The 25,271-nt window shown below is 31.3% G+C and overlaps 1 protein-coding gene across 1 annotated transcript in view; it reads left to right on the top strand.

The window, feature by feature from the left end:
* Positions 1 to 25,271, top strand: part of LOC110996504 (poly(rC)-binding protein 3) — a 111,171-nt gene continuing 85,900 nt past the window's right edge. The window contains exon 1 of the mRNA XM_022264218.2: positions 1 to 448. The gene's annotated coding sequence lies outside the window, so the exon portion shown is untranslated. The remainder of the gene's footprint in view (positions 449 to 25,271) is intronic.

Genomic DNA, 25,271 nt, shown 5'->3' with positions numbered 1-25,271 from the left:
CGGGCTTTCGCTCGCTGCATCCTTTTTGCTCGTAAGCGCGCGACGTTAGGCGGGCGGGAGGCTCAGCGTCACTCACGTCGACTCGGTCTCCTCGGTCGTGTGTCTGATCCTCTCCTCTCCGTGACGTATCCAAGCCTCACCGGTACTAACTTAAGCTTAGCGCGTCAGGAACCTAATCTTATACCCAACCATTTCGTTTCGAATTTTCCCAAAACAACCAATTTGGAAAGTTGGAAAAATTCATCTTTTGTTTTGGTAGTCTTCGCATTGTAAATAAAAGTTTTCTCCTGTGTATAAAGTATTAGAGTAGGTTTGAGACTATTCAGAACTTAGTGAATACGCTGACAGATTATTGTGGGTGTATTTAATTCCGGATTGTAGCCGTGGAAAGTGTAGTACGCGACGTCCCAGCTCAAGCCGGCCGGTCTCATTTCCATCTGTCAAGTAGGTGAGTATTCGCTCCGTCTGCTTTTTAATATCCGCTTTTCAAGTAGCTCATTTTACTAGATGTCTATAATTTTATGTCAAAGAGAGTAGTAGTTTTATTTGCATATTTACAGCACTTCACAACGTCTCAGTTTTTATATTATACTTTACTAAGTAATTTGCAGCACTTTAATAAATTCATAGTGTTGGTTGTTGAAATGAGAAATTTTAATTAGCGACCGACACTCGAGGGAACGAATAAACAAGTTTGTCTAGTGCAACGAGGTTTAAAAATATGTTTTAATTAATCCGTCGTGTCATAATAATCGTGGATTAACGTATTTGTCATTAATAATTAATAATATTTTTCTTGGTTTAAGAAAATAGCTAAAATTTTAATAATAAAAAAATTAGGTCATTAAAAATACAGGTCTATTTCTGTTATTATTTCTAAAAGTCTGAAACATAAGTAAGCTAGATTTTTCTCATACAGCTAGAAATAATAATATATATATAGCTTAATACATACCTTATTATACAAATATGACATTTGACATAGTTCACCTCGTAACCGGATTTACTTCATAGTAAGTTGGCAAATATTAAAATAATATATTTATACTTTGAAAATACCAGGTAATTATTCTACTGGTGCGCGTCTAAAAACAAAGTCATAATTCCGATTCGCGATAGAGAAATACTTACAAATACGCTCAACGAACTTACTAGGTTCTACTAAGTTCGTGGAATCTGAAACGTAACTCATCTAACTATCTAGTTTTGAACAAGACCTGTAAACCTTCAATATTACACAGAATAATTTTGTCATGCATCGTATACTCATTAGATTAAGTAACGGTGTATGAATATAAATTATTACAAAAGCAATTTTTACACAGAGAAAAAATACACAGCAAAAGTATTTAGGATCTAGGCTAAGATTTCCTTTAATTTAAATAATCACGAACTTGCAGCAATATTTCTTTCTGTCCACAAATAACACTACACACAAAATACCGAAATATATGAGTAAACTGGATTATGTTAAATCCAAAATCGTATAAAGTACTAGCTGATCGATCTGAGATGATAGGCTGATCAGAAAATTGTCGATATTTTTTTATAAAAAAAATTACTAGATGAAAACATATTGTATTGACTTAATAGAATAAATATACTTGAAATATATGTATATTCTATTTTAGCAATGATTCCAACAAACCTAATTTCCGTCAGTTGAATACATCTCATAATCAATTTTCCGAAAATTGAACTTTGCCCATTACAAATTTTAAATGAAGTAATTTTGTTCTCTAAGGTTTTCAAATTGGGAAACCGCTTATTGAAAAGCAATTTTCTAATTGTTAATATCAAAGTTTACAATGTATTTTCTTTTTTGCATTGATAACATTAATTGAATTTTCTCTGCGTTATATTTGAGATTGTATTTACCGGGGCTACATTGTAGTATTTGCTTTTATACGCAATAATCGATTATATAATGAAGGTTCACTTAAGGTATTAAACTACTATAACGGTTAAATACCACCTTCGTACTTCAGTAGTTAACGCACAAAACCCGTAAGTTGTAGACTCGGTGTGTTAGGATAGTCTCCTTAAGATATAAATGCAACAGACGTATAAAAAGTTGTTTTGCCTAACTGCGCGGATAAATACCTTTAATTCTTCTTAATAACAACAAAACTACGACTTACCAAGAACATACTATGTCAATTATTATAGCTTGATTTGCAATCATTAAAAAAGTAAATCAGTGGCGCTACAACCTCTTTAGGTCTTGGCCTTAGATTTCTGAATCAGTTTCATTATCATTTTTAAATCTAATAGGCAAGTAGGGGAACAGCATCCAGTGCCTGACACACGTCGTCGACTTTTTGGGTCTAAGTTCAATTAAATACGCACATAGAAAGAAACTCCATTGGTGCACAGCCGGGGATCGAACCTACGACCTCAGGTATGAGAGTCGCACGCTGAAGCCACTAGGCCAACACTGCTCATTGCATTCATTAAACTGATGTATTAACATTAATTTTAATCCAGCCTTTTATTTAATAACCTCAGGTGTCATATTTCACAACTTCAACTTAAAGGGGACATAATAAATTCACAGCTCACGCAAATAACTGCCCACCTAACGCTCACACATCAGAGTTATCAACTTCTGAAAACAGAACAAACGCGTCTAAACTTTGTCCTTTAGGGCCACGAGTTAAATTATATACGCCCAGGGACTGGGGTCGCAAAAATTGAGACGAATTCTTCTATAGGGACTGAGAGTTATTGTCGACCTAGATGCTGCAAATATTCTCGCATTGTGATATTTTATTGAATATCGCCTGATATGTACTGCGCTTTATGACGGGAAATCTTATAGACATGTTATTGTGTGCAGGGATGTGATAAATATAATGCAATGCTACTGAAATTCACACGAACTACATTATTTAATTTAATAATAATAAAAAGTGGCTGAATTCTGAATCTGTTTCATGATCATTTTTTTAATCTAATAGGCAAGTGGGTCTAAGACATCGGTTTCTTCACGATGTTTTCCTTCACCGTTTGAGCAAATGTTAAATGCGCACATAGAAAGAAAGTCCATTGGTGTATAGCCGGGGATCGAATGCTGCTGCTATTATTTAATTTACTTAGTGATTTAAATGGCTTTTGAACACAACAATGAAACAAATTCGCGTGTGGTTATAGAATCTTTATTACTGCGTATTTTTTAAGATTAACGGTAAAAACAATATCAGACACCTATCTGAAAGTCATAATTCAACACTGGTAGGTACTATTGACAGTCTGTCATCACTACTTCCTTTGGTTATAGATATTTTGATAGATTTATTAGGTTTCACTACGACTAAAATAGAATTTTGTAAAACATCTTAGCTCTAAGGCCGTTCTTAAAATCTGTTAATTATTTTCGTAGATATTTGGTGTGTGGTCTACACATTTCTTTATGTTTATTTTTCAACAAATTGAAAATGTGTTACTAAGTAAGTAATGCGTTGATATGTTGGGAACGTAAGTACGTTCAACAGCAAGTGCTGTTAAACTAGTATATCATGTTTAGAGAAAACTGCTTGGAATTGAAAGCCACTTCTCTATAATCAACAAAAAATTAATTGTTTTCCACTTTTTATTGCAAGCAGAAAGTTACAATTCAATCTTATTTATTAATTAAAAATTTAAGTATTGCTAAACCTGATAAGCTACCTAACAAAATAGTTATCTTGGTTACACTAGATTATTGACAATTATAGTAGTTATCATTAAATTAAAATTTAATTAAATTATTTTTTAAGTTTTAAATCTTTAAATTCTCAGAAGAGAGGCAACCCAACATTGCATACCTGTGCAAAGTAACCTCCCAGTGGGAGACTTTCTGTCTGTTTCAGTTCAAGTTAGTGTCAGAAATAACGTAACTATTGTATCAAGTTTGTATATTACATCGGTCTACATATGTGCCTTCAAATCATCAATATTGTATCGCCGGGAACTTAAGCCTTAATCTCCGGACTATGAGATTTTCAATTAATTCACAGAGGTGGAAATTGCATGTACAATAAGACACATATAGATATAAACTCTTAAAGATAATGGCCGCTCATCACTTAAATCAAGATTCCCAGACCAAGTCTATAAAATGGTCATACTTCTAAGATAATGACTACTTAATTAGGCCAACCTGCTTTCGAAATACTTTTCCTGAGTTTTCATCACATCCAAGTTCGAAGTGAGTTGTAAAAGCAATTTTACTGCTTTCACATCATAAAGTTTCAAATGCGATGAATTTTATATTGATCAGTTGCTCGCTTTCGATTCTCAAGAAAGAGCGAGGGTCGAGTGCTCTGTATTGGGTCAAGGAAGAAATTTTTGAAGAACCTCATAATTATTATATGGATTTTACCTACCTCGCACTTCTGTTTGATCTCTAGCTTTTGGTAGGAACGGGGATTTTAAGGATATATGTCGAACATAATTACATTAATATAAATCTCAATTGAAAATCGAGATTGTATGTAACGGGGAAAAGGTTATTTCTTGTATTTTCATGATTTTAGGACTAACATAAATCGTCCAATATAGTGTTTTTTTTTGTTTCAATATTTCTCTGAAGTTATCATATAATAACATCGTTTGCAGTTTTGCATCTGATACCAGTTGACAGACAAAGAATAACATCTTTTTCCTCAACTTCTGCTCTATAGCTTTCGTCGTTTAGCGATTCGTAGACTTAGCTTTTTACTTTAGATTCTCGAAGGTTTAATAGGAAATATCAGATAAAAAGTGTACTAGGAAACGTAATGGTAAGGGCGGGTTTAGTCGAGAGCCTAGTATGACAGTGTCAACAACCTGTGAAGGCTAGGAATGGACAGGTTCTCAGACACATCCAAGCTTGCGGTACATTCGTGCTAACTGCTAATAGATTCGATTAACAGAACACACATCTAAACACTTAGGCGACAAAGTTGCACAAGTAAAGCTGAGAGACTGTTTTTTGAATAGTTTCCGTCTGCTCTGTATCTTTAGAAAAGAAAACAAATTCTTTAAACTAGTTTTTCTATATTTATTACGGTTTTAGCGGTTTGTTGTAAATAAGAAATTTCGCTGATCACGAATCATGACAAACACTTGAAAGTGTAGTAATCTAATAATAATTATTATTAATAAATATATGTGTACATGGATTGTACATAATAATTCTAAGTAAACTCTAACGTACCTATTTTAAGTAAACCGTACCTATGCTACATTTGACGCCCGTCTATTGTTTTTATAAAATTATTTCACAATATAGATTTAGAATTTCGAACGGCAATAAAGGATGTATGAAACATATTTCGGATAAAAAAGGGGATTGAAAATAACCGTGTTTCCGCATGGACAAGGCGAATATTGCATTTTCACTCGGTTGATGTGTCGACTGCATGCTAAATAACTTAGCAGGCTTCGGGCGAACGTAGTGTATTGATTTGAGGTATTTTCACCGTTTGCTGCTAGACTGATTATTGGAGTATTTGGGTCACTTAGCAATCATTCTAGATCTAGCAAAATAGGCACCTTTTCATAAATCGTATTCCATTTGTTTAAGGTAGTGTCATAATTGAAACGCAGTATTTGTACCGATATAGCGCGCAGTGTACATAAAACATATCAAAATAACCATTTATAATATAACAGTACTAAAAAACTTCTTGTTAGCTACTCTGCAAATATTTCGTATGAGAATAAAACTTTTGTACCTTCACCTAATAAAAAACTAAGGTTAGGATACCTTCCTAACTTACATATAGGGGCATCGTATTTCGTTCAAATAAATAAAACAAAAACTAGAGAATGTTTACATTATCACTAGTATAGACAAAGCATGATGTAATAAACGTATGTATTTATGTGTTTTCAGGTCTATTAGCCAATAGTGATTTTTACTAGTTTTTCGTCAAAGGTCCGGATATTTCGTCAGTTGTCAATTGAGCACGCGTGACTTGTCTCTTTCAGGTTCCATTCGCGGCTCACTGCCGTCGCCGGATCAAATCAGCTTCTGAAAGGTGGAAACGATAATAATACAATTTTCATAACTTTAGGATGTATGTCGTTGTTTCCTTTTATCAAGTTTTGCATATAACCAAAAATATATATTTTAGGTAAGTCAGACATTTGTAACTTATTTGTGTGACCTTATGTTTTGCATTATATAAAGGGACGTGCTTAAAATACAAACATACTCTAACGATAAGGTAACGAGAGCTATAATAATAATTATTAATTAAATATTAGCGTACCAATTCTTAAAAGGCCGCCAACGCACTCGCGAGCCCTCTGGCATCGAGAGTGTCAATGGGCGGCGGTATCACCTAACATCAGGTGAGCCGCCTGCCCGTTTGCCGCCTGTTCTGTAAAAAAAATATTATTATTATGTTACAACCAAAGCTAGCCAAAAAGCGAAATACGTTTTAAATAAAATTTATTATTAACTGAAAATCAAACAAAATTATACGTTACTACTAGACAGATTAATATATATTACAATAGTCCGTCGTTGCTGTCTGGGACTGCAGCCAAGATATAAGTCACTACCGCGTTCACTATCAGTTGCAGGTTAAACTTATTTATACCACACATTAATCGTCATTGTTATTAATCATTGACATAATTATTCTCGAAATGACGTTTACAAATGCAAACGTTAAATATTGCATAGTTAGCGCTGCGTCTGATGCGAGTTCTCATGTCATTTTTGCACATGTATATACTTTTTATTTATATTACTAGTCCGCGTTTTAACATGTGTGATATGAGAGCATAAATAAAATAAATATCGATAATACAACTCTCTATAAGCCACGAATTTCTGTTGCATGTTTTTTGTAGGCAAGTAGATATCATAGCAGCTAGACAGGTTGTACGCTTGAATCAAGCCCAGAGGATATCTATTTCTTTTTTATCACGAGGGTCGAAAGTAGGCATCTATTTTAAAGTCATATTCTCAACCACTAGACATTTACTACCTCTAAAAATGTGAAATAAGATTATAAGTTCTATCAGGTGGAAGTTATACACCAGTGTATAGTAGTAATTAGTCATGCTATTCTATATCAAAGATGAAATTCTGAGTTGATTTAGAAAATGCGAAATATATCTAAGGATATTTTATGTATCGGGGCACAAAATTAGCCTCATCGTAAATATTCGTTCGAATTCATACGAAATGAGATCACCTGTATTTTCCATTAATGTTACATCTATAAAAAGTTCTCAATTGGTTCGCAAAATTCTGTAATGGATTGGTTCGCTCTTCCTTTTAAGAGAATACGGCTTTTAATACAGATATAGGTCTGAGAATGTAATACATTTGAGAAATGGAAGTATAACAGGCTGTGACACGGGAAAATAACTCCGGTTTACTAAATGTATTTTTGTATTGTTTTAAAATCATGACTAAGGTTAATCTTAGATAGAGTGGTTATTCGTTTTTTTTTATAAAGGTTTTTAATTTAAAAATTATATTTATAAAATTAAATGGCTTGAAAAAATTAAGTAAATACTATATGTTATGCGTAAATATAATTGAAATAAGTGTTCAGTCCTAAAAGTTACCCACATCAGTCGTATGAGAGTAATAAGTAAATCATAATCTTAGTAATTTATTTATAGCCGTCTTGTTCACAGCAAGAGCTAAATTTCTAAAACGGTAGCAAAAACGAAAACCTTATAGTTAAGGAATAACATTTTGCACAACTACATTGCGCACACAGTAGCTCATGATTTTGACACAAACAAAAACATATACATGATTTATTATTTCATTTCTTACCCGGCAATCGAAAAATGAATTTTACATTTAGAAATGCAGGTGTCGATTAAAAACGTATACGTTCCGAAACTTTTGACGGTTTACGTTTAAGGTTTTAACGTAAAGCGGTTTAGTTGCGTCCAATAAAATTGTCAATCAAAGCTTAACGAATGTCCGAACACAGGCTGTTGAGAATGTTACTTCTAAACAAAGCTGTACTTCAGTGTACGTTTTCCTGACTTAGTAGAATTTATTGTTATTTTTATTAAACAATATAAGAGCAACTTTTTGGGAATAAATTTTACCATAAGAATAAATAAAGTCCTCAAAATTAATAATAATTATGATATAAGGCGTAGTTATTGGTTTTACTGGAATATAATATGTAATACTTAAGGGTATTTAATAATAATAATTTAAATTTAAATTATATGCTATATTATTAAAAAGGTAAAAACTATGTAGAATATAAATTTTGCATTAGAAATTTACATAAAGTAGTTAACATTATGAAGTGTTAGGTCATCCAGTTGGACAATTTGCTCTCAACATTCCCGTCAGCCCTGTCCTCCGATATTTGTAAACAAGCACTTAGCGTCAGTAAACGTAAACTGTTTCCGGACTAATTTCCCAGAGATGCATTAAAAGCTCACAAAGCTCGTTCGAGCAAAGTTCGAGCATTTTCCGACAGCAATTTTTGCTTTTCTTTCGTTTATGCATACAATATTGGCAGAGGTATTTAGTTAATTAACAAAGATTGAATTGAAAATATTAAAAATGTTTTCATAACTGAACGTTTATTAAAAGGTTATGGAGTTTACAACTTATAATAAATTCAAGATTATGCACCGCTTTCCAATCTTTGAAAATTCTTCATTTTTATGCCGGGAAGATGCCGTTAAAGTGCGGATAAAGCCGGGATTGAGTTTCATTGAGTTTTCAGCGTGTCTGTGATGCAGCCGGAATTTCTAGGCGTCTCAATATCACGCGAAGTGAGCGAGTCTACGATAGTCGCCTTCGCGGCTTCGGCGACCCAGCGCCTGCAGAATTCATTGTTTTCTAATAGCGATAGCTCCTAAAATAAACGTTGAAATAACTTGAACATCGCGTCTTTCATCCGGTATTCAGTTGAAATATTTGAGAGACTGAAAATGCCTTTCTTTGAAGATTGAGATGCAAATTTTGGACATTTATGTTAAACCTAGTTATAATAATATATCATATACAAACTGTATTAAGTGTTTGATTGTATTGTCAAGTATTCAATATTCATATGCATGTACGGTTTTAATAACGCGCTTAATCGCTTCTAGGACCGCCTAATTTTTCCCTTCCTACCTGCGATATTTGGGAAATGCCATAGAATTTTCTAGGCATGTGTATTCAGGATAAAACGAGATATTATGTTGGTTTTGTATGTTTTCTGTATGAACATAAAACGTTGTACTTAAATCTATGTTTTTGAAATATATACATCACGTTTGTTTATCTTAGGTATAATAGAGTACTGAAGGTTTATATGTCATATATCGTTTATAATAATGATTAAAGGTTTAATAATATTAAAACCATTTAATTGTATTTACCTTACTTTGAGAGCCTTCGTGGTTAAAACACATAGCGATATGTACCGAGCAGAGTCCTGGGTTCCTTACGCGGGGAAATTACAATTTGAATTGCAAGGCACAGACGGGTAACCTACGAAATGGGGGTATGAAATTGTACACTTTTTTTTCTAATTAACCTACATAATGGATTTGATACTTATCAGTCTTGTGTAGTAGTTGTTATCAATCGTATGTTTATTTTAAGTTGTACAAAACTGTATCAATTTTCCAGTCCAAGAATCTTCTGCAGACGACGGTAAAATTCTTCAATTTCCAAGCTAGCTTACTTTACTAAATGTGTTTGTATTAAAGAGCGGCTTCAAGGTCATATATATTATTAACCTTTGCGAAGATGCTATTATGAATAATAATGTTTTAGTAATGTTCTTTCAAACTTCACAACTATGTTATCTGTATGCAACTTCTACTTAACAACTTGTGTTTATTTTAAGTGCACTGACAGCTTGACATTATCTTTTTAAAGTTAATAAACTCGACGAACTTGCAAAGAAAACTTGGAGCTTATGACAAGGTGAGAAATACTTATCTATATATTTAGTGATAAAATAATAAAATAACGCGATTAAATGTAATAATGTAATATCTCAATTACTTAGAGTTTTCATTTATTGCCATTTTTATATACATATGTAAAGTACCCAAAAATTTAAATAAAATCTTGCGACTGGGTATATAATGATTATATATTCCTAGTTAAAGTTAAAAATACAAAAATTAAAGATTTTTCATCACAATAATTTTAATAAGTATATTTGTTAGGCATTAAATGCTACCTATTTAGCTAAGTTGCAATAAATACAAAGCGACGTTAAAGTATTCGTATTCCACAAAAATATTGTTGGAATATTATTAAATATGATTTCCCTTACGCGAGGGGATTCAACCATCCGTATTTACAGCTCCCTGTTTCTTGGAATTAACTTTCCTATAACAGTGATTGATGGGAATGAATTTGTTTTTCTTTTCATAGTCTATTGAACTTTACCTGGATTGGAACATCAACCACGAATATTATCTATAATATGAATTGGTGCCGGGTTTAACGTCTTGTGTGGTTTAAATATTTATGTTTTAAGTTGAAAAACGGTGGAAGACTCTATTTTTATGTTTGTCTACATTTATGGCATCTAGGTGCCACTTAAAAAAATGGCCAAGTTAAGAAGACATGTAATTCTCTCAGGTGTATATTAAAAACTACAGTTAAAATTTATATAACGATAATATATTTTTTTTTAAATTGAACACAAGATTTTAGTTACATTTTTCGGATAATAATTTTTAGACGTGTCGACAATGAATATAAGATGCTACTTATATTACTTGTGAGGTAGTATTACATAGTTTATATGGAAATACCTACTCACAATCTGCATTTCACAGCGTTTCAAAGGCTTTAATAAAATTCTAGTGTTCTTTGATTTCAACACCTCCGCAATTCTGCTTTGAGAATCACATGTCAACTGTTCTATTATACCCACTGCATTATTAGTTCTTGCATTCATTTTTTACAATGCATTTCCGTGAAGTCTCAGGCTCCGTACTTTCAAAAAATTATCTGTATATGAATGATTTAATTTAATTAATATATTTACACAATCTTTTTCTTACGGGAATTTTCCCACACTCCACGTCGAAACTTAAAATTATTTTTTTTTAAATTTACAAATAAAAAAAAAATCATTTTAAGTTTCTAAATACATTTAATATTTGAACTCGTATGTGTGTGAACACTGTATGAAGTTTTATGTAAAGTGAAGTGGACGTAGACTAATGGATAGTGAATATTGAAGTATTTAATGACAATCGCCGTAAAACCTAAGTTTAAAGGACAGCCTTTTTGCATCTGTTTCTTTTAAATAACTTTAAAAATTCCCAAGGAACTTTATACCGTTTAAATTTCTGACGTGTAATGTAAAAGCATTCATGGATAAACATATTTTGAACGAGTAATCGTTCATCAATATTTCACTGAGAACAGTATCGGACCTCTAAAGTCTAAAACGATAATATTGTTTGGTTAAACGTCCTTATCCTAGAAATAAAAGGTTTGAATTGAAACATTTAGTTTATATCTTGACCATTTTAGAAATACTACAGCTATAACACTTAAATGTTGACAAGTTTAAGACTCGTTTGGAGGACTTTATTTTATATAGTACACATTATAATTTATCGAGTATTTGTTACAATATCTTTTGGTATCATCATATTTTTTCCTTTCTTTGACTAAAACTACACGCTTAAACTAGGCAAAGGTACACAAGGTACATTTATATGAATGATTAGCTTTATAGTAGATAAAAATGTTATCAAATTTAATTCAAGACGAAAGAAACTTATGAAGCAACAAAATTTATATTGTATGAAAATTGAACTTAGTTTTGTTATTTCAGATGACTAGTGAAAGAGATTTTCGCAAACAGAAATTTATTTTAATTTTGTTTTAATATAAACGTTGTATTTATCATTTACATCAAGTACTTTTCATCATTTTTCATATCAGATATTTTTGATTGCTTATTTTATTGTTGTAAAAACTAATATCCTCAAAAGCGCGTAGTTTTATAATCAATTATGTCTAGTAAACTTTTCTAGTTTCAGTTTATATCCACAAACATTAGAACAATAGCATATTAATTAATAAAACACGTGTTGGAAAAAGAAAGATCGCTCATGAATAACAAATTCAGTATGTATCCGGTTACTCGGCATTGACTAACGACACACTCCAGCATCCACCCCGTATCACAACTACTTCGCATACACGAACCCTTTTTATAGGTCATCAACCTGGGCCTGATGTATCATAACTAGATATGATCTTGTCTGTAAATATAATATATTCTATATTAGGCAAAGAATCCGATTTTTGATATTTTGATGTTGTTGTTTTGGCTATGACTTAAGGTTGACTTTATGTAGTATACTTTATGTACGGTTTTAGGTTCATGTGTTCTTCATATTTAAGTAATACTTATCTTACGAATACAATAGACAATTAATTATCCTATTAACTCAACTTTTGGAGTACTTAACAGTATTCTATGTATACGTTGTAAATGTTACATTAGATTTATTTATAAAAACTTGCGCACGCACAAAAATCGCTCGGCACAATGATACATAGCAAAATAAAATACAATAATGAGAAAAGCACCCCTATGGGTTTTTTTGTTGCCTATGCAACAAAAGAAACTCGATTTCAAAGTGTAAGACCGACTAGACCTGGCTCGTTTGTCAGAATGCTTATGATACCACTGGCCAAAATTTGTTCCTCTGAAAGTAGGGACAAATGGGATAATAGATAAATTAAAGAAAAATTGATAACCAAAGCAATGAGAGCAACACTTAGGTGTTTTTAAAAAAAAACGTGTAATGAACGTTCAATTTAAAGCCGGGTTAATATGAAGAAAATCACGTGAATTTCCAGGAAGTTTAGATGCGTGGAAACCGCGACGTGGAAATGACGTCGTGCGGTGAACAGCCACGTATAATGATTCGCATACACCTCAACTTACCTCATTAGTATACACTCACTATTTCGTAATGTATTGTTGAAAGTCAGGATACATTACCTCATAATGATAATCATTAATTTAAAGGTGGGTATTAAAACTTGGAACATATTTTTTTAATAATAAATATAGCCCAGATTTATTATATTCCTTACTTTTTCAACTAAACTAAACTTTAAATTGAAAAAAAAACTGCGAATTTAAAATTATGCATTATTTTGACGTTAACGATAACTGTGTAACAAAACTCTATACTTTAGTCACAATATTGAAATGTACCTTTTACCAAAACATAATTACATCTTTGTAAATTTGGTCATTAATGCTGTTTGTCAAAATATCATTGATGCATTTAAAATATTATAAAAGCATGAAATGAATAAAATTGTCATAACTCGGATATCGCACAATAAGCCGCATATCAATTTATTATAATTAATTCTGTTGTTTGATTAATTACGTCCGGTTTCAACGAGAAATGTGTCGCATCATTAGCCATTCATGAGACGAAAGCTTTTTGGATGGTTTTTATGTTACATTTTTTGTTTAGTATTACACGGAATAGTGCGGAGTTAGTTCCCTTTACATTGGGATTTTTTTTATTAAATATCATGGGTCTCAAAATGTCCCAAAATGGGTGCTCATAATAGATTCGTTTTTGCCCAAACTTTATAAAATAAACTATATATTATGTAATAATAAAATATACTTTAGTGAAATAAACATCACCGCTGTTTATTTTATTAAAAACACTCCGATGTTCAATCTGCGTGCCCCATAATGTATCCACAATCTCAGGTTGAAAACAATCTGAGATCAGACCTGGACAGTCGATCGATCTCCTATCTGCATCCCAATAACCAAACTCTACAAAGACAATCCATTTTTGGCGACGGATAGAATACAATCTCTTCGCTCTTTACAGTCATATTTCATAATCAATTTAAACCTAATAAAGTAAATAAAACTGTACAAATAATATTAAAATATACAAGTTATTTTTTTTGTAAGTTAAAATCTTAAGATAGTATATTGGCACAGTTAAACTATCCACATACACCGATCCGACCTACAATGGATAGCTTGTATCAACAGATGGCTATTTCAATCAGTGGATTGGTTCTTGACACACGTTGTTAATGTTTGGATTAAGATGTCTATCTCTGATGGTCAAAATGGGATTGAGATAGGTTATTGGGTTTGGGTGTAAAAGGTGAAGTTTAAACATAAACAAAATATGTCTTATCTAAAACATCGACGGCCTATCAGACACAAGACCGTCCACCTACTTAGCTATAGTAAATAGAATGCAGTGAAATGGATACAGACATCTCAGGCCATGCCGGGTTATAATGCCACTGAATGTATACTATATTACACTATTACCTATCAACGATGCTATAGAAATTGATACTAGAGAAGCTTGCTCAAATGTATTTTGAACATGTGTACGTATGTTATTCGCATTGCATCAGAACACCCATTTAATACCAATCTATACACGCAGAATAGATGGTTACAGTGCCAGCCAGTATTTATTTTTGCAATTTTTGATAGAGCGGTTGAAACGCAGCTTTTATTGTTTGTAAATATAAAAAAGCTTTTTGAATCCTATCGGCACTTTTTTATAAAAAGTTTCAAATAATTTTTGATAGAATCAAACAAAGGCCTGCTAAGCTTGTAAAATCAAATTTGTATTTCGAAGGTTTTTTTTAATTATAAGCTTAAAATAGTGTTAAAGGTTTTCCAACTAATCGCTGAATTTTAAATCACTATTATAATAAATTCAACGGCGCGTAAAGAATGGGAGTTAGACGGGCTACTTGTGTAACCTAAGCATAAAATAAGGCTTTCTTGCTAAAATACACATTTACTTCACCTACTTTGAGAACCATTTTCAAAAATATACTGAGTTTTATTTTAAGATTACTCGTTTGTTTCATTTGAACTGTGAAGAATTTATTGACCGTTCAAAAATATTTTTTATGTTTTATTATTTATTCTTTATCGGATATAATGAAACTCAACTATAATGTAATTAACTGAATAGAAATTTTAATAATAACAGTTAAAAATATTTTGCATTAGGTACAAGCCATATACCCTTCACACCGCTTCATCCATCTGCTAACAACGTTTGCAATATTAATTATGCCAGCTCGCCGTCGGCTTGATGTTTCGGGTTAATAACAGACAATCCAACGCACAACGGATTAAATAATACATCCATCACTACTTAATTAGACCTTGATAATCATTTATGTGATTTCCGGAGTTACCAAATGATCGTGGATTTTGCACCTACTCATATATTAAGCGCCTAAATCAGTAATGAACCAATGATTTTTTCAATGACTAATTAAAGGTAGAGCCATATTGTTTAACCAGCACTTGAAGTACTATTGTAATTATTTTAAGCCAACAGTTTACTTTAGTTTAAATAGCAAAAATAGCAGATTTGGTATTTGCTTCTTAAAATATAAGATAATACCAACAATCTAGTCAATAAATTAAGACAAATCCATGGAAAATTAAAGTAGAAAACTTACGTCCTTATTTATTTATTTATTCATTCACACTTCGTTGCTAGAAAGAATCACAAATAACACAATATATATAAGTTACAAGGGATGCAACGGGCGGCCTTATCGCTAACAAGCGATCTCTGCCAGGCAACCGTAGTAAGAAAAGAAAACAATAAATAAAAAAATGATGAGTGCAAGAAGTGCGTAACCAGAAGTTATATAAAAAACAAAATATATTTATATTAATCTATAGAACCTTAATCTAGAGAAAAAAACCAATATTAATAACTAACCAAAACTAAAAAGCTAATCTTACAGATTCAAGAATAGCAAATAGTGAATTACATTTACAAAATTGTTTCTTATGACTTCTTAGCCCATTGAATAAACTAGCACGTGTAGTGGATGTGACAGGATGCTTATTGATACATGGCGGATTGTGGAAGAGGTTGTTACCGTGTCATGGGGCGATTGCTGGTAGAAGTTGGTTTTAGTGTGCGTTTCAGAAGTACGAGTATACAGACCAAAGAATTTCCACAAGATATTATGTTTTAATTTGCGTTGCCGCTGATATGAATCAAATGTATTCAAGGAATTAAATTTTAACGTGTTTTGTATTGGTGTTTCTTTCTAATAGCCACATAATATATTAACTGTTTTAGACAACAATAACGAAAAATGATTCTTTATCGCAGAGTAAAATTGAAAAGTAAATTACAATAAAATTAAAAAAAAAAATTAGGAGTCAAACATTGTATATTTCAAACAATCCTGACCTTTCTAACCTTTTCACCTCTTTATTTCTAAAAAATAAATCAGTTTACATTACAGTACAATGAGCTTCGTTTGGGAATACATACGTCTATGTAGACTGATGAGTTTAAAATTGCTTTAGCATGAAGAAATTTCATTTTTATAATGGGATATTTTGATATAGCCTCGCTTAGGTTATATATAAGGCATCGTAAATGCTTTATACGAATATAAACGGCTTTATATTTTTATTAATATTATGGAATAACCTAATATAACGAAATATATAATAAGAAAGACACCTCCTCTGTGGGTTGTGGCTTTTCAAGTAAACAGACATTGGATAATTACAGGAAACAAACACTGTTTGAGGAACAAAAATTTCGTTTACATTATTAATAATTGTACTATCGAGACAATCACTTACGTCTATTTTGTCAACAGCGTTGCAAAATCAGCACAGACTTCATTAATTTTGAGAGTCATAATATCTATTTTATATGATGACACATTAATCAATAGAGAATGATTAATGAAAGCCAGCGATCCCGATCGTTTGATGGATTAGCCCCCATATGGTTGTGCATAATTTTCTGAGTGCTGCCACCTGGGCCTTTGTTTTGTTACAAAAACTTTGTCTTCATTATCATAATCGGATATTAATATGGCTCCATGTTTTATCCCCTGGAGAGGTTATTAGGTCAACGGACAGTATATAGCATATTTATTATTATCTGATAAAATTACAATCACTAACGTATTTTTTTATATTTCTGATTATTAAAGTTACACGTGTATTAAAGTAAGTTATGAGCAACAATGGTTGGTAAAAAAATGAAACTTAACTTTTTTAAACTAAATATTCGTAGTATAAAATATTGGATCAATAAATTTGGAGTAATGTTCAGGAACAAAAAAAACAAAATATTTATTGAAAGGTTTAATTGTTACTTAGGCTGTAAGATGAAGTGATTTTATCTATTACCATACTCTAATACCATTACGTTTAATCTAATACCGTTTTTAATTAACGTAATTTTAACTTTAATTAAAAAACATGGCCAGTACCCCAGGTACAGTTTCAATGAACCTGCTGCATTCAGTTAGATGTCTGTCAATATATTTTCTTTTTTTACAGCAAAAGCCGAATAATAGTCTTTGTATGTGATTGAATAAACCTGTTCCCAACAGGGAATTTCCTATCTAAACATTAAACAAATATAGTGATTTTGCAAAAACATAAGCAACATATTCGGGTAAATTTAAAATCTGCTGAAAGGAAAAGGCGGGTTTTTCTATCCCAATGTATTCAGTTACCGCTAGTGGTTAGCTCGCTGGAGATTGGCACCCTCTAAATCCGAACAAATCCCTCCTACAGGAGCCTTTCGTTTCAGAAAAAACACAATCGCGGGAAAATAAAGAAAACATCTTATTATCTAGCACCTTTTTATACTGAGCGTAGGAGATAATGATATGGAGGTACGGTTTTTGTAGATAATAATATGACAATGTACATTGCTCGCTTACTATTACTTTATATTACATACTACAATTATACATATGGAAGTATTTATTAACAAGTTTAAAAAATCGATTTAATTTTATACAAATATTTCATCCGTGACAGTTTTCCAAATATTTTATTTAATTCATTTGATTAGTGGAAACTATTGTATTAAGTGCAATTAGTGTGAGTGAGTGCATATTTATTTTGAATAACTAAACACTACTACACACATACTTAACAACCAAAATATTGTTTTGCGACTGTGGTAAAACATTTAAATTTAGCATTTGAACGTTTATTACTTGAAAAGCCTAATTACCCATTAACTATAAAGCATTAATTACACAAAAACAGAAATACAACATAAGCGTTATTAAGCCCCTGAATACCTTAACAAACGTAAACAAAGGAAACAGTTATACCAACTAAAATTGGTAGCGAAGTTATTTACGCTACAAAAACATTAAATACACACTTCAACAACTTAAAGTTCAAATAACGAACACAAAACTGAGTGTATGAGCTGGCTTGAGACTGAGAAAGCTCGTTATGACTATAGCGAAAACTGCGTCATTCATTGTTTCGTAGACGCTATGCAAAGTGTAGGTTTCCTTGCGCTCGACTGGTTGCTATACAATTCATCAAGCCGTGTCGACAATGAAATGTATCCTGGCTTCCATCAGTCAACAATTGAACGCACGTAACCTGTAACGTAAAAGCTTTTTGGAATCGAAAGTGATTACGTGTTAGACAATGGACAAAAAATTCTCAAAAAACTGAAATGTATTCGTGTCATTTTTTAATTCCTTTTCCGTATACGTTAGTCAACATATATATAATCGTATACCTTCGATTTTTAAGAAGAATTTAGTCATTCGGAGTAATTTCACAAAACTTAGCTAAATAGCTATTAATATAACAACGAAATTACTTTCATGGAGTTTTTTATACAGACGAGCTGTGTTAAAAATTAGAAAAGAAACAAAACGTCCATTTTTCACACAGAGTGAACAAAAGCAAGCAGCCTTGTAGAACATAGGCTATAATTATCATAACTATGCCTTTCTTGCAAGCAAGAAAAGTGCCCGAGATTCATTACGCACACTTAAAACGAAATTGGACCATTTAAAATTTTAGTCTCATAAATATTTTTATACAGTATATACGTGAAGGAAATATTTTTCAATGATTAAGGAGTATATTTGACGAAATAGTCCAATTAGTAAAAACATTCGCAGATGTTTATTCAATCATTTAATGCATTTCTCTTATTGCTTCAGGAAAATATGAAAAAGGTCTTTTAAATTTTAAAAGGATTTTCACCGAACTCAGCTTGCAACTCAAGTCATGGTAAAAAAATATAAACCATGCATTTGCTTAGAAAAGTTTTTGAGAAAAACATACACTTCTCTACTAGTTACAGGCTTTATTTCATTTTATTTAATATCATAATTTCATCAGATTTAAAAACCGAAAGGTATTTCAAAAATTATATTCTGAATATGGATTAAATATCATATATTAAATTCATCAAAGATACCAAACAACTTACAGGAAAGCAAAGCCACAAAAGCTTATCTATTTTGTTAATTGACAACTTGATGACATTGTTAATATATTTGCTGAACTCATCCGCTAATTTTGCAGCCTATTACCGCTTAATACAGCCTCCAGTGACATTTGACCTAGTTGAGGTACTTGACGTCATGTCCATGTTCATTGAGAGAGTGTTGTACCTCATAATTAAACAAGTGCTACATGCCACTAGAAACCCTTATTAAATTTACGCATAACATTCCCACCGCATTCCAAGTAGAATACATTATGGAATATTTTAATGTAATGTCTATAGATCTACCTATTATGTACGATTTAAAAATGGTCATGATTTCTACTAGTAAGACATGTACGGCACACTCTGAATAGATATAATTATTTTCATTAACCCGAAGAGTGACAAGTGAATATTAAAATAAGTAAATTAATAAATAACATACTAATATGCGTTCAAATTTTATAGCGTATAATTTTACGCGCGTTTAAAATTTAATATGACTCCATATCCAATCGATACAAAGCTATCTAAAAGTCATTACTAAAACCCATTGGATAAAACGTAATGTCCTTTAGGAATAAACATGGAACGGTGGAACCGGAACTTAAAAATTCATATGACACAAATATGACTCGGGTCTGAGGTCACTTGTGCACCATTTTACTTTTATGTGTCATGTGTTATTAACCATAAAGATTTAGTTATCATAAAATATGAAAGCTTCACTTTTGCTATTAAAATATCGTTGTTTACATAATAAAATGAAGACATAAAAATTATACTACGCATTGCTTATATAAAGGTTAGGTTATTTAATGTACATATGATTCTTTTTGTTCCTGTTTTTTTTTGCTTTTAACTCAATCGGAACAAAGATAAGTTATTGTTATCAATATTTATAAGCGAAATTTCTGTTTCAAAATATCAGTCTCAGTCAATCACAGTGATACGTACAGTTGCTATGGAGAATAAGGCAGCCTTTATAATATATTTTTCATTAAACTGAAAAAGGAGAATTATAATCATTCTTGTCTAGATAATATAATTTTTAAACTTATATTATGTATGTGAAATAACATTATTACAACAAGCACAATATTTAATTACTACTTTTATTGAATTTTTAAAGATTTAGTAAATTTTAATATATTTTATATTTAATATAATTCAAATTGTTTTATTATAATTTAAATAAATTAGTAAATTTAAATAAAAAGAGTTTTCATCAATAACCTAAAAACAAGTAAATGGGAAAAGTACATCTGAGAAATTGAACAGTTAAAGTGCAATGATTGGGTGCAAGTTTCCCTACCTATTAGTTACTTGCTCGTACTTATTTAATCAAACGCCTCTCGAGTTGCATTCAACTCTTTTGGAAAGTTTTGATTAATTCCGATATCGTGCACTTTATTTTCATTTCAGTTCATCTGACCTACCTTCAGTAAATTAAAATAGGTTTCTGTTCATCGTGCCCGTTCGTGTTTGACGAACGCGTCGCTCTGTTTAATTAAAAATTGTTCCAACGATTAGGCACACCTCGGAGTAAATTGGATTTTTTGCCGTCTCATTAACATGTTATTAAATACTTATCTATAAAAGTACGGAAAATAAACGGAAATATCAAATGTCTTCTTACTTTCTTATCCCTCAGGCTGTAGCAGGGTTCTTGATGAAAATGAAACCTGCCGTAAACATTCCGCTTATTTGTAAAAGAAATAGGGACTATAGAAACAAAAAATAAGTGGTCCATAGCAAACAGAACTTCAAAAGACAAATGATAAGACGATTATATTTCTTACCGAACTAATTGCAATTAATAAACAGATCCGTTGTTGATGACTGATGAAAAGCAAATATAAATTTTCCTAAATATATTTATTATTATTATTAACCTAACCTAACCTAAAATGCATACTTATTACATTGTAGACTATATTTCGAGAAGTGCAAGCATCATTGAGTTATTTATACGCGGTCGTGGCAGTGACTAATTTGTGAAGAAGTTTGGCGTGAAGTAGTACAGTGAAATGCTACAGAGTCTGAATTTATCTTCCTTGTATATTTAACGTCAGAGTGTCAACGTCTTTAGTACTCTATAACGTGTACGATCATAATTTATATGAACGCTTATTTAAATTCTATACTTTAAATCGATGTTCAACATGTCATAAATCTCCTCATACAAGAGTTTGTGGATTTATTCATGTTTTCGGCTATAAGAGGCCATTTATTAATATTTCAATTTGTTGATATTTTATGTCTTTTAGACTTTGAACTATTATTTCATGTTGTATTTACGTAATCGTAATCTTTTATGAAAAAATGCTTTTTTTATAGAATAGGGAACAAACGGGCAAGATGCTCAACTGATGGTAAGTGGTACCGCCGCCCATGAACACTCTCAATGCCAAAGGGCTCACGAGTGCGTTGCCGGCCTTTTAAGAATTTAAACTTCAATCTTATCAATAATATATGACTACTAGTAGTGATCCATATTACCATAGGCTTTTGACAATTAAGCAGTTAATTTTTTTATAAATATTTTTGGATATTCCGTAAAAGCATAAGTCAAAGGTTTTATGGAAATCCATTAAACTAAAAAGCACAAACTTACGCCCGAGTAAAACTGGTGAAAATATAGTTCCAGTATTTTTATTTTACACATAAAGAAAGGTAGGATTTGAAAATATATTTATTCAAAGTTCTCATTATAAATTTGTATTAAATAACAAGAGGAAGGATTATTCTTTAGCTTCACATATTAAACATTTTAAGTAAGTCTGTATTAGTAAAAGCTAATGTTTGGTAATGACTACGTATAAAATAATATTGAGTTCTTCTGGTCTTAGTTTTGTTGTATCGATAACAATATCGTAAAAAGTTCCTTTTTCCAGACTAGGTTTTCCAATGGATGTATATGCATGTGTCACAAACATGGACATCGTAGATTATGATCACATTTCCTTTTTAACGTTCATCTGATTCAAAATAAAAAGGATAAAGGGTAAAAGGTAGGATTTTTTTTCATTTATTTCCAAAGGGTCCGTACAGAGCTGAAGCTTTTTGTGAAATCAGTTTGAACAGAGTCGATTTCAAAGCGAATATCTAAATATTTTATTACCTTGATTAGCATATTTTATGAACTCTCCACTCAATGGACTAGAAAAATTTCCCTTTAATTCTGGAGTTAATGTGATTGGACGTTTGGGTTTACATACTAAGTGTTAGTAAATATTTTCCAACGAACATTAAAAAATGAATGAATTTTTTTGTATATGTGTAAAATTATAAGCAACTAACCTTATTATATTATTTAGGGTGAAAGAACCTACATACACATATGTACAATATATTAAGTATATAACAACAAAGTATGCTGTTATATTTTTTATGCAATAAGTTACGCACGACATGGTACAAACACAAGTGTGGGTATTTGTGTTGAAGACAGCATTGATACTTTTTATATAAGCATCATTTAATATATCTACCTATAATAATGATTGTCGTGCTAATCACGAAGACAAGGGCACAGAAATTAGTAGGCAAGTCAAGACTAGACGACATAAAAAATAAGTTCTGTTACCTATTAACAGTAAAATGCACTGAAATAGCAATCGATAAACGGAAGTGTTCGAAGGCAACTCTGAGAGCCTCTGAATGCGATAGTGTTTGAAGTACCCGAGAGACTTTTACTGGTTGCAATCATCCAAAAATTCTTATATTTCCACATACACCTTAAACGCGAATAGTGTGAAAAATCTAAGCATAATATATACCTATAGCATATATACCACTGCCCCATACCACATACTATCTATTCGCTTTTTCAATATGTTAAATTACATTTAACATTTACGAGTAGACATTATTGTCAATTGATAGAGCTTAATTGAAATACATTACGGGTTATCACGGTCATTAATATAAGTATATAGTATCGTAATATTGCAGTTGCAAAACACATTACTATATGTATACTGTTAGTTTGTGGTCTGTGGTCAGCCACAGGCTATCGGGGGGAATACAAGTCTAGTGTGAACTAGGAAAACATAGCTTATGTAACAATAGCTGGTTCAATATATTGATATAGCGGGATTAATCTGTAGTTTCATTAGTTGTAGATCTACTTAGTAATTGTTGACAATGCTTAACTTTAGAAATTTCATAATTAAATATCAATTTTTATTTTTAAAGCTAAAGATTTTTCTTGAAGATTTTTTTTAATTTACTTGGAAACGTAACTTTCAGCGTTTCGGCGTTAATACGTCTTTAACCAATTGTTGAGCTGTGCGAAGTAAGTAGTTGTTAAAATCATTTCTTTCGTTATCGTTTAGCGAAAACACATATTTATACAACCTCATAATCACCGCTCCATACAGAAAATATTCTTATTACAGCTAAATGTATTTTTGTCACAAATACTATTCATAACAAATAATTTACATCCATTACGTACTGCGATACTTTTAACAGCGTTTGCAAGTGAGAAATTTCATTACTGTCCCACTTTTGAGCGCTACGTCTGTCCATGTCGATACCCACTCGACGCGACATCAAATAGACTGGAGAGGTTTTGAATTTCATCACCTCAGCGAACTGTTATTGGAATCTTAGAGATAGGGGTTTAGAGATAATCTTTGTACTCTTGTTGAACTGATTGTTTATCTTCGACTTTAATAAATGAATTACAAAACTTATTGAACAATTCAGATTTGGTATTTGGAAGATGTTTCTAATATGTTTTATCGAAAGGTTTAATTCATTTCAGCTGTCGAACGTTCTCATCTGTGTTAAGAAGGAATAAGCATTTTATTATGCAAAAATACAAGAATAAACATAACGATTATGCAAAAAACATAAATAATACAAATAATTTATTTATTTGAGTTAATTATCCGTTATAATAATTTGTTGAATTTCATAGTCGTCTAGACAGGACCATAGTTATTGCTATACATTAGAATTTATTACTTAACTCTACAAGATTAAAATAAAAGAAACTGCATCAAAAGAAACCTCGATACTTTTTAACATAAAAGAAAAATAATGTTTACTTCGCCGGTTTCCGTTTCAAACAGAAATTATTATTGTCGCATTGACACATTTTCTTTACGGCAACACTATTTTAATGGCGTTGTGTATTTGTTGTAATATATTATGCATTTCAGCGAGTTTAAATGTTATGTTTATTCGCATTATTTTGTTATATCTATTCAATGATCCAAAGCAAATTTGAAATAAAAACATTCAATGTATTCTAGTGAATAACTAATTGCCAGAATCCATTATTCTGTAGATAAGCCACTGTGCAAATAGAATGAATTATCTGATAGTTGACGATTACTTCTATGTTGAACATATGCTCATATTAATTATGATTTATATATGAGAATGTTTAGTTTAAATACTCAATAATGTTAAGTTTTACATTGCTTTAGTAGTTAACTAATCACGTTGTTCTTGTATTAAATGTAAAAGATTGGTCATTTAAAATTCATCGAGAGTATATATCGATAATTACGAGATAAGAAAATATATTTACGTAATATTTAACACAGTAATATAGGTTAAAAGTCAAAAATCATTTATTCATATAGGTAACATAATGTACACTTATGAACGTCAAAAAAAATATATATAGATTAAATGAATCTAATTTTACATTTACTGCCAGTTCTCAAATCAAGGGCGTAGAAGGGAAGAGAAGAACTGGCAATAAACTCTCCGCCACTCTTTTTAATCGCCAAGTTTTTTTTCACAATGTTTGTAAGGAGCTGCAACCATTACACCATGTTTTATCTTGAGTAATAAAGAATAATAAATTAAATTAAAAACAAAGATTTGTCCTCTATCAGCAGGAGGCATGGTGAAATAGGAGCACGCACTTACATACTCGTAAGAACAACACGCAAATATGTAGTATTAACAACTAATATCACCGCATAAACAAATTCAAGTACGACCAGTCACCACAAGTAGCACCGGGCACGAGTATGACGCATGGCCAGCCACTACTCGTCTTTCTAAAAGGAATT

This window comes from Pieris rapae, chromosome 2, assembly GCF_905147795.1.
Source record: "Pieris rapae chromosome 2, ilPieRapa1.1, whole genome shotgun sequence".
Classification (NCBI taxonomy): domain Eukaryota; kingdom Metazoa; phylum Arthropoda; class Insecta; order Lepidoptera; family Pieridae; genus Pieris; species Pieris rapae.
Note: the sequence above shows the minus strand (reverse complement) of the source record. Positions and strands in the feature narration are given on the sequence as shown.